Source organism: Tamandua tetradactyla, chromosome 2 (assembly GCF_023851605.1).
Source record: "Tamandua tetradactyla isolate mTamTet1 chromosome 2, mTamTet1.pri, whole genome shotgun sequence".
NCBI lineage: Eukaryota > Metazoa > Chordata > Mammalia > Pilosa > Myrmecophagidae > Tamandua > Tamandua tetradactyla.
In genome coordinates, this window is record NC_135328.1 from 150,953,019 (window position 1) to 150,967,183 (window position 14,165).

General features: G+C 36.8%; 1 protein-coding gene across 8 annotated transcripts in view; it reads right to left on the reverse strand.

Annotated features, from left to right (window-relative positions):
• The window catches only part of SERAC1 (serine active site containing 1), a 228,164-nt gene that overhangs the window by 129,655 nt on the left and 84,344 nt on the right, over positions 1 to 14,165 (reverse strand). The window contains exon 2 of one of the 8 annotated variants that reach the window (XM_077149375.1): positions 11,090 to 11,444. The exons of the other annotated variants lie outside the window; for them this stretch is intronic. The gene's annotated coding sequence lies outside the window, so the exon portion shown is untranslated. The remainder of the gene's footprint in view (positions 1 to 11,089; positions 11,445 to 14,165) is intronic. 8 annotated transcript variants of the gene reach the window in all.

Here is a 14,165-nt window from a genome sequence, read left to right on the forward strand (position 1 = left end):
ACTGTGGCGTATACCTACAATGGAATATTATGCAGCTTTAAGACAGACTAAACTTATGAAGCATGTAATAACATGGATGGACCTAGAGAACATTATGCTGAGTGAGTCTAGCCCAAAACTAAAGGACAAATACTGTATGGTCCCACTGATGTGAACCGACATTCGAGAATCAGCTTGGAATATATCATTGGTAACAGAGACCAGCAGGAGTTAGAAACAGGGTAAGATAATGGGTAATTGGAGCAGAAGGGATACAGACTGTGCAACAGGACTAGATACAAAAACTCAAAAATGGACAGCACAATAATACCTAAGTGTAATGTAACTAGGTTGGAACACTGAATGAAGCTGCACCTGAAATATGGTTTTTTGTTTGTTTGTTTGTGTGTTTGTATCTTTTGTTTTTGTTTTTTTCTTTTTCCTTTTTATATATATATATATTTTATTAGTATTATTATTTTAATTCTCTTCTCTATATTAACATTCTATATCTTTTTCTGCTGTTTTGCTAGTTCTTTTCCTAAATCGATGCAAATGTACTAAAGAAATGATGATCATACATCTATGTGATGATACTAAGAATTACTGAGTGCATGTGTAGAATGGAATGATTTCTAAATGTTGTGTTAATTTCTTTTCTTTTTTTTTGATTAATTAAAAAAATTAAAAAAAAAAAAAAAAGATAGATATATCGACCAATGGAATCGAAATGAGTGCTCAGATATAGACCCTCTCATCTATGGACATTTGATCTTTGATAAGGCAGTCAAGCCAACTCACCTGGGACAGAACAGTCTCTTCAATAAATGGTGCCTAGAGAACTGGATATCCATATGCAAAAGAATGAAAGAAGACCTGTATCTCACACCCTATACAAAAGTTAACTCAAAATGGATCAAAGATCTAAACATTAGGTCTAAGACCATAAAACAGTTAGAGGAAAATGTAGGGAGATATCTTATGAATCTTACAATTGGAGGTGGTTTTATGGACCTTACACCTAAAGCAAGAGCACTGAAGAAGGAAATAAATAAATGGGAACTCCTCAAAATTAAACACTTTTGTGCATCAAAGAACTTCATCAAGAAAGTAGAAAGACAGCCTACACAATGGGAGACAATATTTGGAAATGACATATCAGATAAAGGTCTAGTATCCAGAATTTATAAAGAGATTGTCCAACTCAACAACAAAAAGACAGCCAACCCAATTACAAAATGGGAAAAAGACTTGAATAGACACCTCTCAGAAGAGGAAATACAAATGGCCAAAAGGCACATGAAGAGATGCTCAATGTCCCTGGCCATTAGAGAAATGCAAATCAAAACCACAATGAGATATCATCTCACATCCACCAGAATGGCCATTATCAACAAAACAGAAAATGAAAAGTGCTGGAGAGGATGCGGAGAAAGAGGCACACTTATCCACTGTTGGTGGGAATGTCAAATGGTGCAACCACTGTGGAAGGCAGTTTGGCGGTTCCTCAAAAAGCTGAATATAGAATTGCCATACGACCCAGCAATACCATTACTCAAAGGACTTAAGGGCAAAGACACAAACAGACATTTGCATACCAATGTTTATAGCAGCATTATTTACAATTGCAAAGAGATGGAAACAGTGAAAATGTCCATCAACAGACGAGTGGCTAAACAAACTGTGGTATATACATATGATGGAATATTATGCAGCTTTAAGACAGAATAAACTTATGAAGCATGTAATAACATGGATGGACCTAGAGAACATCATGCTGAGTGAGTCTAGCCAAAAACTAAAGGACAAATACTGTATGGTCCCACTGATGTGAACCGACATTCGAGAATAAACTTGGAATATGTCATGGGTAACAGAGTCCAGCAGGAGTTAGAAACAGGGTAAGATAATGGGTAATTGGAGCTGAAGGGATACAGACTGTGCAACAGGACTAGATACAAAAACTCAAAAATGGACAGCACAATAATACCTAATTGTAAATTAATCATGTTAAAACACTGAATGAAGCTGCATCTGAGCTATAGGGTTTTTTTTTGTCTGTCTGTTTGTTTGTTTGTCTTTTTTTTCTTTTTTTTTTACTATTATTATTATTTTTATTTTTTCTCTATATTAACATTCTATATCTTTTTCTGTTGTTTTGCTAGTTCTTTTCCTAAATCGATGCAAATGTACTAAGAAATGATGATCACGCATCTATGTGATGATGTTAAGAATTACTGATTGCATATGTAGAATGGTATGATTTCTAAATGTGTTAATTTCTTTTTTTTTCTTTAATTAATAAAAAAAATAAAGTATCTATTCTTTCGTATCTGGTTAATTTTGCTCAGCATTATGTCCTCAAGGCACATCCATCTTGTCATATGCTTCAGGAAATCATTTTGTCTTATTGCTGCATAATATTCCATTGTATGTATATACCAGAATTGGCTGACCCACTGATCTGTTGATGGGCATTTGGTTTGTTTCCACCTATTAGCGATTGTGAATAATGCTGCTATGAACATCAGTGTGCAAATGTCTGTTTGTATCGCTGCTTTCAGCTCTTCTGGGTATATTTGATTTTGAGGAGTTTCCATTTATCTATTTTTTCTTCCGTTGCTTGTGCTTTGGGTGTAAAGTTTAGGAAGCTACCTTCTATTACTAGGTCTTGAAGATGTTCCCCTACATTTTCATCTAGAAACTTTATGGTGCTAGTTCTTATATTTAGCAATCTACTTTGACTTAATTTTTGTGTAGGGTGTAAGATAAGTGTCCTCTTTCATTCTCTTAGCTACTGATACCCAGTTCTTTCATGCCCAATTATTGAAAAGACTATTTTGTCCCAATTCAGAGGATTTGGGGGCCCCATCAAAAATCAGTTGACCATACATTTGGTGGTCTATTTCTGCATTCTCAATTTGATTCCATTGGTCAATGCTTCTGTCTTTGTGCCAGTACCATGCTGTTTTGACCACTGTGGCTTTATAATAGGTTCTAAAGTCAGGGAGTGTTAATTCTCTGTGGTATTTAGATTCAGTTGTCAACTTGGCCAGGTGAAGGTGCATAGTTATATTGCTGTGGACATCAGCCGATGGCATGTGAACCTCATTTGTTGCTGATTACATCTGCAGTCTGCTAGAAGGCGTGCCGGCAGCAATGAATGATGTCTGACTTAATTGGCTGGTGCTTAAATGAGAGACCCAATGTAGCACAGGCCAAGCAGCTCAGCCTACCTCACCTCAACACTTGCAGAGACCACCCTTCCAATGTAAGAAAGAACCTCACTTGAAAGTTAGCTGCCTTTCCTCTGAAGAACAAAATAAATTCCCTTTTGGATTGAGAAAAACCCTAGAATGAGCTGAGATTTAGCATCAAGGGACTGAGAAAACCTTCTCAACCAAAAGGGGGAAGAGTGAAATGAGACAAAGAGTCAATGGCTGAGAGATTCCAAACAGAGTCAAGAGGTTGCCCTGGAGGTTATTCTTATGCATTAAGTAGATATCATCTTGTTATTCAAGATGTAATGGAGAGGCTGGAGGGAGCTGCCTGAAATTGTAGAGCTGTGTTCCAGTAGCCATGTTTCTCGAGGATGACTGAATAATGATATAGCTTTCACAATGTGACTGTGCGATTGTGAAAACCTTGTGTCTGATGCTCCTTTTATCTACCTTGTCAACAGATGAGTAGAACATATGGAATAAAAATAAATAATAAGGGGAACAAATGTTAAAATACATTTAGTTTGAAATGCTAGTGATAAATGAAAGTGAGGGGTAAGCAGTATGGTATGTACAATCTTTTTTTTCTGTTATTGTTTTATTTCTTTTTCTGTTGTCTTTTTCTGAATTGATGCAAATGTTCTAAGAAATGATGAATATGCAACTATGTGATGATATTGAGAATTACTGAATATATATGTAGAACAGAATTATATATTAATGTTTCTGTTTGTTCTTAATTTTTTTAAATTAATAAATTTTTTTAAAAATTCCCTTTTATTGAAAGCCAATCCATCTCTGTTATGTTGCATTCCAGCAGCTAGCAAACTGGAACATCCTCCCACTTTATTCTTCTTTTTTAGAATTCTTTTAGCTATTTGTGGTCTCTTTCCCTTTCAGATAAATCTGGTAGTTAGCTTTTCCAAATCTTCAAAGTAGGTTGTTGGAATTTTGATTGTTACTGTGTTGAATCTGTAGATCAGTTTGTGGAGAATTGACATCTTAATGATATTTAACCTTCCTACCCATGAGCAGGGAATGTCTTTACACCTATTTAGATCTCCTTTGATTTGTTTTAGCAATTTTATGTAATTTTCTGTGTACAAGTCCTCTACATCCCAAGTTAAGTTTGTTCCTAAGTATCTGATTCTTTTATTTGCTTTTTTGAATGGAATTTTTTTCTTAACTGACTCTTCAGCTAGGTCATTACTTGTGTACAGAAATGTTACTGACTTTTGCACATTACTCTTATATCCCACCATCTTGCTGAATTTGTTTATTAGCTCAAGTAACTTTGCTGTAGATTTCTCAGGGTCTTCCAAGTATAGTATTGTATCATCTGCAAATAACAACAGTTTTCCTTCTTCCTTTCCAATTTGGATGCCTTTCATTTCTTTGTCCTGCCTGACTGCTCTAGCTAGAACTTCTAACACAATGTTGAATAACAGTGGTAACAGTGGGCATCCTTGTCTTGTACCTGGCCTTAGGGGGAAGGCTTTCAGTCTCTCTCCATTGAGTACAATGCTGGCTATTGGTTTTTTATATATCCCCTTTATCATATTGAGGTAGTTACCTTTGATTCTTATCTTTTGGAGTGTTTTTATCAGAAAAGGATGCTGAATTTTGTTGAATATTTTTTCAGAATCAATTGAGATGATCATGTGATTTTTCCCTTTTGATTTATTAATGTGTTGTATTACATTAATTGATTTTCTTGTGTTGAACCATCCTTGCATTCTGGGTATAAACCCCATCTGGTCATGGTGTATAATTCTTTTAATGTGCTGTTGGATTCAATTTCCTAATATTTTATTGAGAATTTTTGCATCTATGTTCATTAGGGAGATTGGCCTATAGTTTTCCCTGCTTACGGCATCTTTACCCAGCTTTGGTATTAAAATGATATTATCTTCATAAAATGAATTAGGCAGAGTTCCTTTTTCCTCAATTTCTGGGAAAAGTCTGAGCAGGACTGGTGTTACCTCTTTCTGGAATGTTTGATAAAATTTCCCTGTGAAGCTGGCCCTGGGCTTTTCTTTGTAGGAAGATTTTTGATGACTGATTTACTTGGGATTGGTTTGTTGAGATCTTCTATTTCTTCCTGAGTCATTGTAGTTTGTTTGTGTGTCTCCAGGAATTTGCATATTTCATCTAAGTTGTCTAGTTTGTTGGTGTATAGTTGTTCATAGTATCTCTTATGATTTATTTCTTCAGAGTCTATGGTAATACATTGTGCCAGTTTCAAAGGATGTATGTACCCTAGAAAAGCCATGTTTTAATCCTAATCCCATTTTGTAAAGGCAATTGTTTCTTCTAATCCCTATTCAGTATGGTACGTTTGAACTGTAATTAGATCATTTTCCTGGAGATGTGACTTAGGGAGTTACTCCTTGATGTCATCTTGTGATCTTAAGTAATCAAGAGTGATTGTTAAAATGAATTAGGTGGAGATGTGTCTCCACTCATTCGCATGGGTCTTGATTAGCTTATTGGAATCCTATAAAAAGAGGAAACATTTTGAAGAAAAGAAGAGACTCACAGAGAGCAGAGAATGCTACAGCACCACAAAGCAGAGAGTCCATCAGCCAGCAACCTTTGGAGATGAAGAAGGAAAATGTCTCATGAAACAGGAAACCAGGACAGAAAGCTAGCAGATGACACCATGTTTACCACCTGCCCTTCCAGCTGAGAGAGAAGCCCTGACTATGTTCACCATGTACTTCTTACTTGAGAGAGAAACCCTGAACCTCATGGGCCTTCTTGAACCAAGGTATCTATCCCTGGATGCCTTAGATTGGACATTTCTATAGATTTGTTTTAATTGGGACATTTTTCTTGGTTTTGGAACTGTTAACTAGTAACTTATTAAATTCCCCTTTCAAAAGCCATTCCATTTCTGGTATATTGCATTCCGGCAGCTAGCAAACTAGAACATGCACCCCTTCTTATTTCTGATTTTGTTTATTTGCATCCTCTCTTTTTTGTTTGTCAGTCTTGCTAGTGGCTCATCAATTTTATTGGTTTTATCAAAGAACCAAGTTTTGGTATTGTTGATTCATTCTATCATTCTTTTATTCTCATTTATCTCTGCTTTAATCTTTGTTATTTCTCTTCTCCTATTTGCTTTGGGGTTAGTTTGCTGTTCTTTCTAAAGTTCCTCCAGGTTTGCTGTTAAGTCCTCGATTTTTGCTCTTTATTGTTTTTTAATATAGGCATTTAAGGCAATAAATTTCCCTCTCAGCATAGCCTTTGCCACATCCCATAAGTTGTAGGGGTTTTACCAGAAATGCAAGGATGGTTCAACACAAGAAAATCAATTAATGCAACACAGCTCATTAACAAATTGAAAGGGAAAAATCATATGATCATCTCAAATGATGCTGAAAAAAGCATTTGACAAAATTCAACATCCTTTTCTGCTAAAAGCACTTCAAAAGATAGGAATTCAAGGTAATTTTCTCAATATGATAAAGGGAATATATGAAAAATTGATAGCCAGCAGCATACTCAATGGAGACTGAAAGCTTTCACCCTAAAATTGGGAATGTGAAAAAGAGGCCCTTGTCATCACTATTATTCAACATTCTACTAGAAGTTCTAGCTAGAGCAATCAGACAGAAAAAAGAAATAAAATGCATCCAAATTGGAAAGGAAGAAGTAAAACTTTCATTATTTGCAGATGAGATGATACTATATTTGGAAAATCCTGAGATATACACAACAAAGGTACTTGAGCTACTAAACAAATTCAGCAAGGTGGTGGCATATAAAATTAATGTACAAAAGTCAGTAACATTTCTGTACATAAACAATGACCTGAGGAGCTGATTAAGGAAAAAATTCCATTCAAAATAGCAAACAAAGAATCAAGTACCTAGGACTGAACTTAATAACCAGAGACATAAAGGACTTATACACAGAAAATGATATAACATTGCTAAAAGAAGTCAAAGAAGATCTAAATACATGGAAAGACATTCCCTGCTCATGGATAAGAAGGTTAAATATCACTAAGATGTCAATTCTCCACATATTGATCTACAGATTCAACACAGTAACAATCAAAATTCCACCAACCAACCTATTTACCAAATTCATCTGGAAGGGAAAGAGACCCTAAACTGCTCAAAGCATCTTTAAAAAAAAGAACAAAGTGGGAGAATTAACACTTCATGTCTTTAAAACCTATTAAAAAGCCACAGTGGTCAAAACAGCATGGTACTGGCACAAAGAGAGGTATATTGACCAATGGAATCAAATCGAGAGTGCAGAAATAGACCACCAAATCTACAGTCAACTGATTTTTGAAAGGGCCCTCAAATCCACTGAACTGGGACAAAATACTCTTTTCATTAAATGGGCATGGGAGAACTGGATATCAATAGCCAAAAGAATGAAAAAGGACCCTTACCTTACACTCTATACAAAAATTAACTCAAAGTGGATCAAACACCTAAATATAAAAACCAGTATCATAAAGCTTCTGGAAGAAAATGTAGGGAGACATCTTCAAGACATAGTTATAGGAGGTAGCTTCCTAAACTTTACACCCAAAGCACAAGCAACAAAAGAAAAAATAGATAAATGGGAATTCCTCAAAATCAAATGCTTCTGCACCTCAAAAGACTTTGTCAAAAAGGTAAAGAGACAGCCAACTCAATGGGAGAAAATATTTGGAAATCACACATCAGACGAAGGTTTGATAGCCTATATACAATTCAACGACAAAAGAACAAACACCCCAATTATAAAATGGGCTAAAAATATGAATAGACATTTTTCTGAAGAGCAAACACAGGTGGTTCAAAAGCACAAGAAGAGATGCTCATTTTCATTAGCTTTAAGGGAAATGTAGATCAAGGTTACAATGAGAAACCACCTCACACCTATAAGAATGGCTGCTAAAAACAAACAAGAAACTGCAAATGTTGGAGAGGTTGTGGAGAAACTGGAACACTTAGGCACTGCTGATGGGAATGTATAATAAATGCCACTATGGATGGCAGTTTGGCAGTTCCTTAGGAAACTAAACATCAAGTTGCCCTATGACCCGGCAGTAGCACTACTCAATATATATATCCAGAAGAGCTGAAAGTAGTGACACAGACATTTGCACACTGATGTTCACGGCAGAATTATTCACAATTGCCAAAAGATGGAAAAAATCCAAGTGCCCATCAGCAGACGATTGCCTTAACCAAACGTGGCATATGTATACAATGGAATATTATGCAATGGTAAGACAAAATGACATCCTGAAGCACATGACAAGATGGATGAGCCTTGAGGACATACTGCTGAGTGAAATAAGCCAGACAGAAAAGGACAGATACCGTATGACTCCACTTTCATAACCATGGTAAAGGTAAAATTGGAGGCTAATAATAAAGAATATAGGGGACTTAAGAGATACATAGAAGCTAGAGAAGGGTGAAAGGTTAGCTAATGAGGTTGAACTCAAATGTAAGGGAATAGATAGAAGTGAAGGCAACTCTCTACTGGGTCTATAAGTAATATTAACATATTGAAAGTGAACATGATTGAAAGGGGTTGTATAGACCTGTGTGTCCCACTGATTAACACTAGATATATAAATATGTTCTTGTAAGAACGACTTCAAAGGTATGATTTGTGTACAAAGAGTGTTTAAGTCCAGGGTACAGGGGGAGAACTGCTATTGCATACTATAAGCTATGTTTAACAGGAAAACATCAGCACTACCACAGCAACAGCAGAGGTAAATAACGGGGCAAGGGATAAGAGTTAAGGGGAGACTTAGATGTCCTATTTGGTGAAGGTGTGTTTGTTTATTGATTATCTTTCTCTTGGAAACAATGAAATTATCTACAATGAGAGTGTTGTTGAACTGTAGACTTTGAGCATTATACATGATGCCTAATGAATGCACAGGTGGTTGAAGGATGTACTGACCGAGAAGTAGATTGGCAAATGATGCTTTATACTTATGATCGAATATTGTACAGCTACAAAAAGGAACAGAGCTGTGAGGCATGGAACGTTGTGAATGAACCTGTGGGACATTTGGTGAGGCAAAACAGGCCAGAAATGAAAAGAACAATTATTGTCTGGTCTCCTTTAGAAAATGCTTATAAGAAAACATGAATCTAGACTGTAAGCTCCTATAGCAGACACAATTAGTCCGGAGTGGTAATTATTAATTCTGGATTTTGAGAGGCTGTTTTATATATGTATAACCTGGTATTTAGAGATACGTGCAAACCCCATCAGGTCGGGATTAAGGTAATTCAGAACATAGGGGTAAGGAAGACACTGTCTGTATTTCAGAACTGGACCTACTCTTTGAGACCAAAGGAAGAAAGGTTTATTTTCTCCGGAACCTAAATTTTCTGTAGCACATAATCTAACTCAACCTATCTGGATACCTTATTTGAACAATTGAAACACAGGGAGGCCAGAATAAGAATGAGGGCCTTTAATTCTTTATAGCTTAATGTAATGCCTGAATACATCCTAGAATATATCAAGCAGATAATCAAAAAGTACTGGCAAAGTCCCACAAGGGATGGGAGAAAAAATATGGAACAATTAAACTTTACCACCAGAGAAAACCCCTGATACTGTGTCAAACATCAGGGACACCCAAATCAACAGGCCAAGTCCCTGATACTGAGGCTTACTCTTATGAAGCTTTTATATGTAGCAGAAAAGCTTAGCCTACCTATTAGTAAGTCTTAAAGTTACTTCTAGAGGACCTCTTTTGTTGTTCAGATATGGCCTTACTCTCTCTAAGCCCAACTCTGTAAATGAAAATATTGCCCTCCCCCCATGTGGAAGTACCTCTTCTGTGGCTCAGATGTAGCCTCATTCTCTCTAAGCCCAAATCTGCAAGTGAAATCTATTGCCCTCCCCCTATGTGGGACACGACATTTAGGGTTGAAAGACTCCCTGGCAGCGTGGGCAATGACTCCCAGGGATGAGTCCGCCCCTGGTACTGTGGGATCCACTATGCCATCCTGACAGAAAGGGGAAAAAGAAGCATAACTAATGAAGTATCAGTAGCTGAGAGAGTTTAAATAGTCAAGAGGCTACTCTGGAGGTCATTCTTATGCAAGCTTCAGTTAGATCTTGCTACCTATCATAACTTGCCAAACCCCAACCAAAACCTTTCAGCCAATCCTAAAGAACATCTAGGCATTATATAATACACAGTTCCATGTACTGGGTAACTTTCCAGAAACCTACAACCTCCAGATGGGTCACTGGACCAGGAAAGACTTGAAACCTACAGGGCCCAGCCTCTGCAGAGCATCAGCTAGTTCCATCACCCTACCCCATATAACTGCCACCCTCTTTCAACATGGAAAAGTTAAGAGTGGCCATAGCCCAAATACCTCTAAAGAGTGGATAAAAAGATCGAAGGTGATGGTAGAATTATACAGAGAAGGTAGGGACTAACAAACGAATATGACTGTCTAATCATCAAACGGATATTTCTTTTAGTCTCCATTATCTTAGATTAGCTAGAAGCAAAAACCTAAAATTGTGGCATTGTAACCCATACCAAACTCCGAAATCTGTTCTACTAATTGTTGTGCTGTACTTTGAAATTTATTGCTTTTTTGCATATATGTTATTTTTCACAAAAAAGAAAAAAAAAGTTGATTGTAACAATAAAAAAATTTATTCCTTATAATCTCCTATGTTCTGGAAAAGCTAGAAGGGAAAAGCTGAGATGATGGTATGCATTCTTCTTTGCTAGCTGCCAGAATGCAATATACCAGAAACGGAATGGCTTTTAAAAATGGGAATTCAATACGTTGCAAGTTCACAGTTTTTAGGCCAAGGAAATGTCCTACTTAGAGCAAGTCTATAGAAATGTCTGAATTAAGGCATCCAGGAAAAGATACCTTGGTTTAAGAAGGCCGATGAGGTTCAAGATTTCTCTCTCGGTTGGAAGGGCACATGGCGAACATGGCGATGGTCTGCTAGCTTTCTCTCCATGCTTCCTGCTTCATGACGCTCCCTGGGAGGTGTTTTCCTTCTTCATCTCCAAAAGTTACTGGCTGGTGGACTCTCTGCTTTATGGTTCTGTGGCATTCTGAAGCTTTCTCCAAAATACTTATTTTATAGGATTCCAGTAAACTAATCAAGACCCACGTAGAATGGGTAGAGACATGTCTCCATCTAATCAAGTTTAATACCCATAACCAATTGAGTCACATCTCCATGAAGATAACCTAATCAAGTTTCCAACCTATAGTACTGAATAGAGAAAAGAAGAAACCATTGTTCCCACATGATTGATTAGGATTAAAACATGGCTTTTCTAGGGTCCATAAATCCTTTCAAACCAGTATAGTATGGTAGCCCAAGACAATCTCTGGGATCTGTCCTGTAACTACTTGTTGAAGAGTGCTTTGAAAACTATTGCTTTTCTCCTTCTTTGCTTTATATATATGTTATACTATACAATAAAAAAACCCAACAAAGAGTAATATGATCTTTTTTCTTTTTATAAAACTTGGCAGCTATGTGGAAAATAGGTTGGGGAAAAATTGAACTAGAGATGGGAAAAATCAGTGGCAAGGGTGTTATTCATAATCAAGGGGAAAAATGAACTTGAATTAAGGTAGGGTCTCTGATAATGAACAGGAAAAAAAAAAGATTTAAGAGCTATTAAGAGAACCGAATCAAAAAACCTGACAATCAGTTGGATGAGGGATGAAGAATAATGGATATTCCTTCTCCCCTGCGTTTCATCTGTTTCTAAGACTCTCCCTCTCTTTCAGGACACCAGTAATGCTGGATACCTCATCTTAACTAATTTCATCTTCAATGCCTTATTACCAAATAAACTTACATTCTGAGGTACCAGGGGTTAGGATTTTAATATATGTGCGGGGGAGGTAGCACAATTCAACCCACAATAGTGGCTATCCAGCAGTACTATCATCATTTGCTGAAAAGATTTTCTTTCCCCAGTGAATTGACTTTGTGCCTTGGTTGAAAATCAACTGAGTGTATGGATACAAACCTATTACTGGATTCCCTATTCCATTCCATTGATCTATTTGTTGTCCTTATATAAATACCACAGTGTCTTGATTATTGTAGTTTCAGAGTAAGTCTTGAAGAACACAGTATAAGCTCTCCAGCTTTGTTTTTCCTTTTCAAGATTGTTTTGGCTATCCTAAGTTTTTGGCACTTTACATAATTTCAGAATCAGTGTGTCAATTTCTATTATAAAAAAGCCTTTGGGATTATGATTGTGATGGCATTATACCTGAAACACTGATAACAAGTAGAGAACAGAAAAGGCAGATCCTGAGAAGGAGACTAAGAAGGAGGACACAGAAGATAAAGGGAGGAATTATGAATACCAAATAAAACAAATATTCAAATAAGATAAAGGGACAAGCACTTCCATTAAATTTAACAATAGAGAGGCAACTGGTACTATATAATGGTAGCTTCATTGTCCTGGTTGGAGTAGAAACTGGACTGAAACTAAATATCCATTCTCCCCTTCATTATAAATAAGACCCGTGAATTGGAGCTGGGCATATGGATAACTAAATAAAAACTGCACCGCCTATCTTTCCTTATAGGTAAGTGTGATCATTAAGAACTGCTTAAAAGCATGTAAGTGAATATGACATGCAATTCTGAGACGTGTACTTAAGGAAAAGAGTGCATGCCTTTACCTTTTCCTCCACCCTCTTGCTAAAAAGAGCAGGAGAAGACTGGAATTCAAGCAACCACCTTAAATAATGAAGTAGCATGCTAAGGATGGCAGAGCAGCAAGTCATAAGGAACCAGAGTTCCTGATGACTGTGAAGGTGCTGCCATTCTGGCTGTGGACTGCCCACCTATGGAACTATAGGCAAGTTTAAGTCATTATTATCTTATATTTTGCCCAATGCAGCCGAGTCTAAAATACATCACAATTCTATTCATCTATAAACCAATGCTCCCAAAGGTGTACCTCCAGCCATAATCTTTCCAGGCTAATATCCAAAAGCTACATTAACATTTCCACTCGGATGTTCAAACAGTCTTTCAAACTTAACTATCCAAAACAGAATTTTTTATTTTTCTCCCCAAACTCATCCTCCTCTCGTCCTCCCCATCACCACCATCCAAATGGTACCATCTACCTCACAGCTCAAGAAAAAAACTTAGGTATTGCCTTTGATTTCTTGTTTTCTCCTCCCCCCATATCCAAACCATGCATTTCCTGATGACTGTTACCCAAACACTTTCCAAATCGTCTACTTTCCTCCATCTTCACTGCTAGTCTAGTTCAAACCTCACCCCACATTTGGAGTAATACAATAGTATCCTCAACGGCACTTTTTTTTTCTTTATCTTAGGAAATCCTTTCCAGGTTCAATACAGTCTTCTACATGTTTTTTTCTAAACATCTTACAAATGTGTCTTTCATATTAAGGTCTTTAATCCCTCCGGAAATTATTGTTGTGAATGTATAATGGAGGAATTCACTTTTATATTCATTCCACATGGATACCACATATCTCAGCACCATTTACTGAATAGTCTGCTTTCCCCCTGCCTTATAATACCATTTACTGGAATACTAAGCTCCCACAGATGTACATGTAGGCTCTCTATCCTGTTCAGCTGGTCTACTTTCTATCCCTGAAGCAATACCTTTATTTTGACTGCTGTTACAAATTACACCTTTTTATGCTATTAAAATTTCCAGTTATTGCAGGCCTACAGAAGTAACGTTCACATTCAGCAATTTTCCTGAAGGCCATTTCTGACATCCCCTAAGCAAAGTAACCCTTTCGTTACTCTGTTACACACTGCCACCTGATACCTTCTTGTTAACTGATTTGTTTGGTGTCTCCCTTCCCCTACTAAAATTAGTTACTGGTTTAGTACTGTATCCCCAGCATCCAGAATAGTGATGGCACATAAAACAGGAGCACAAAAATATTTGCTGAATACATGGATGGA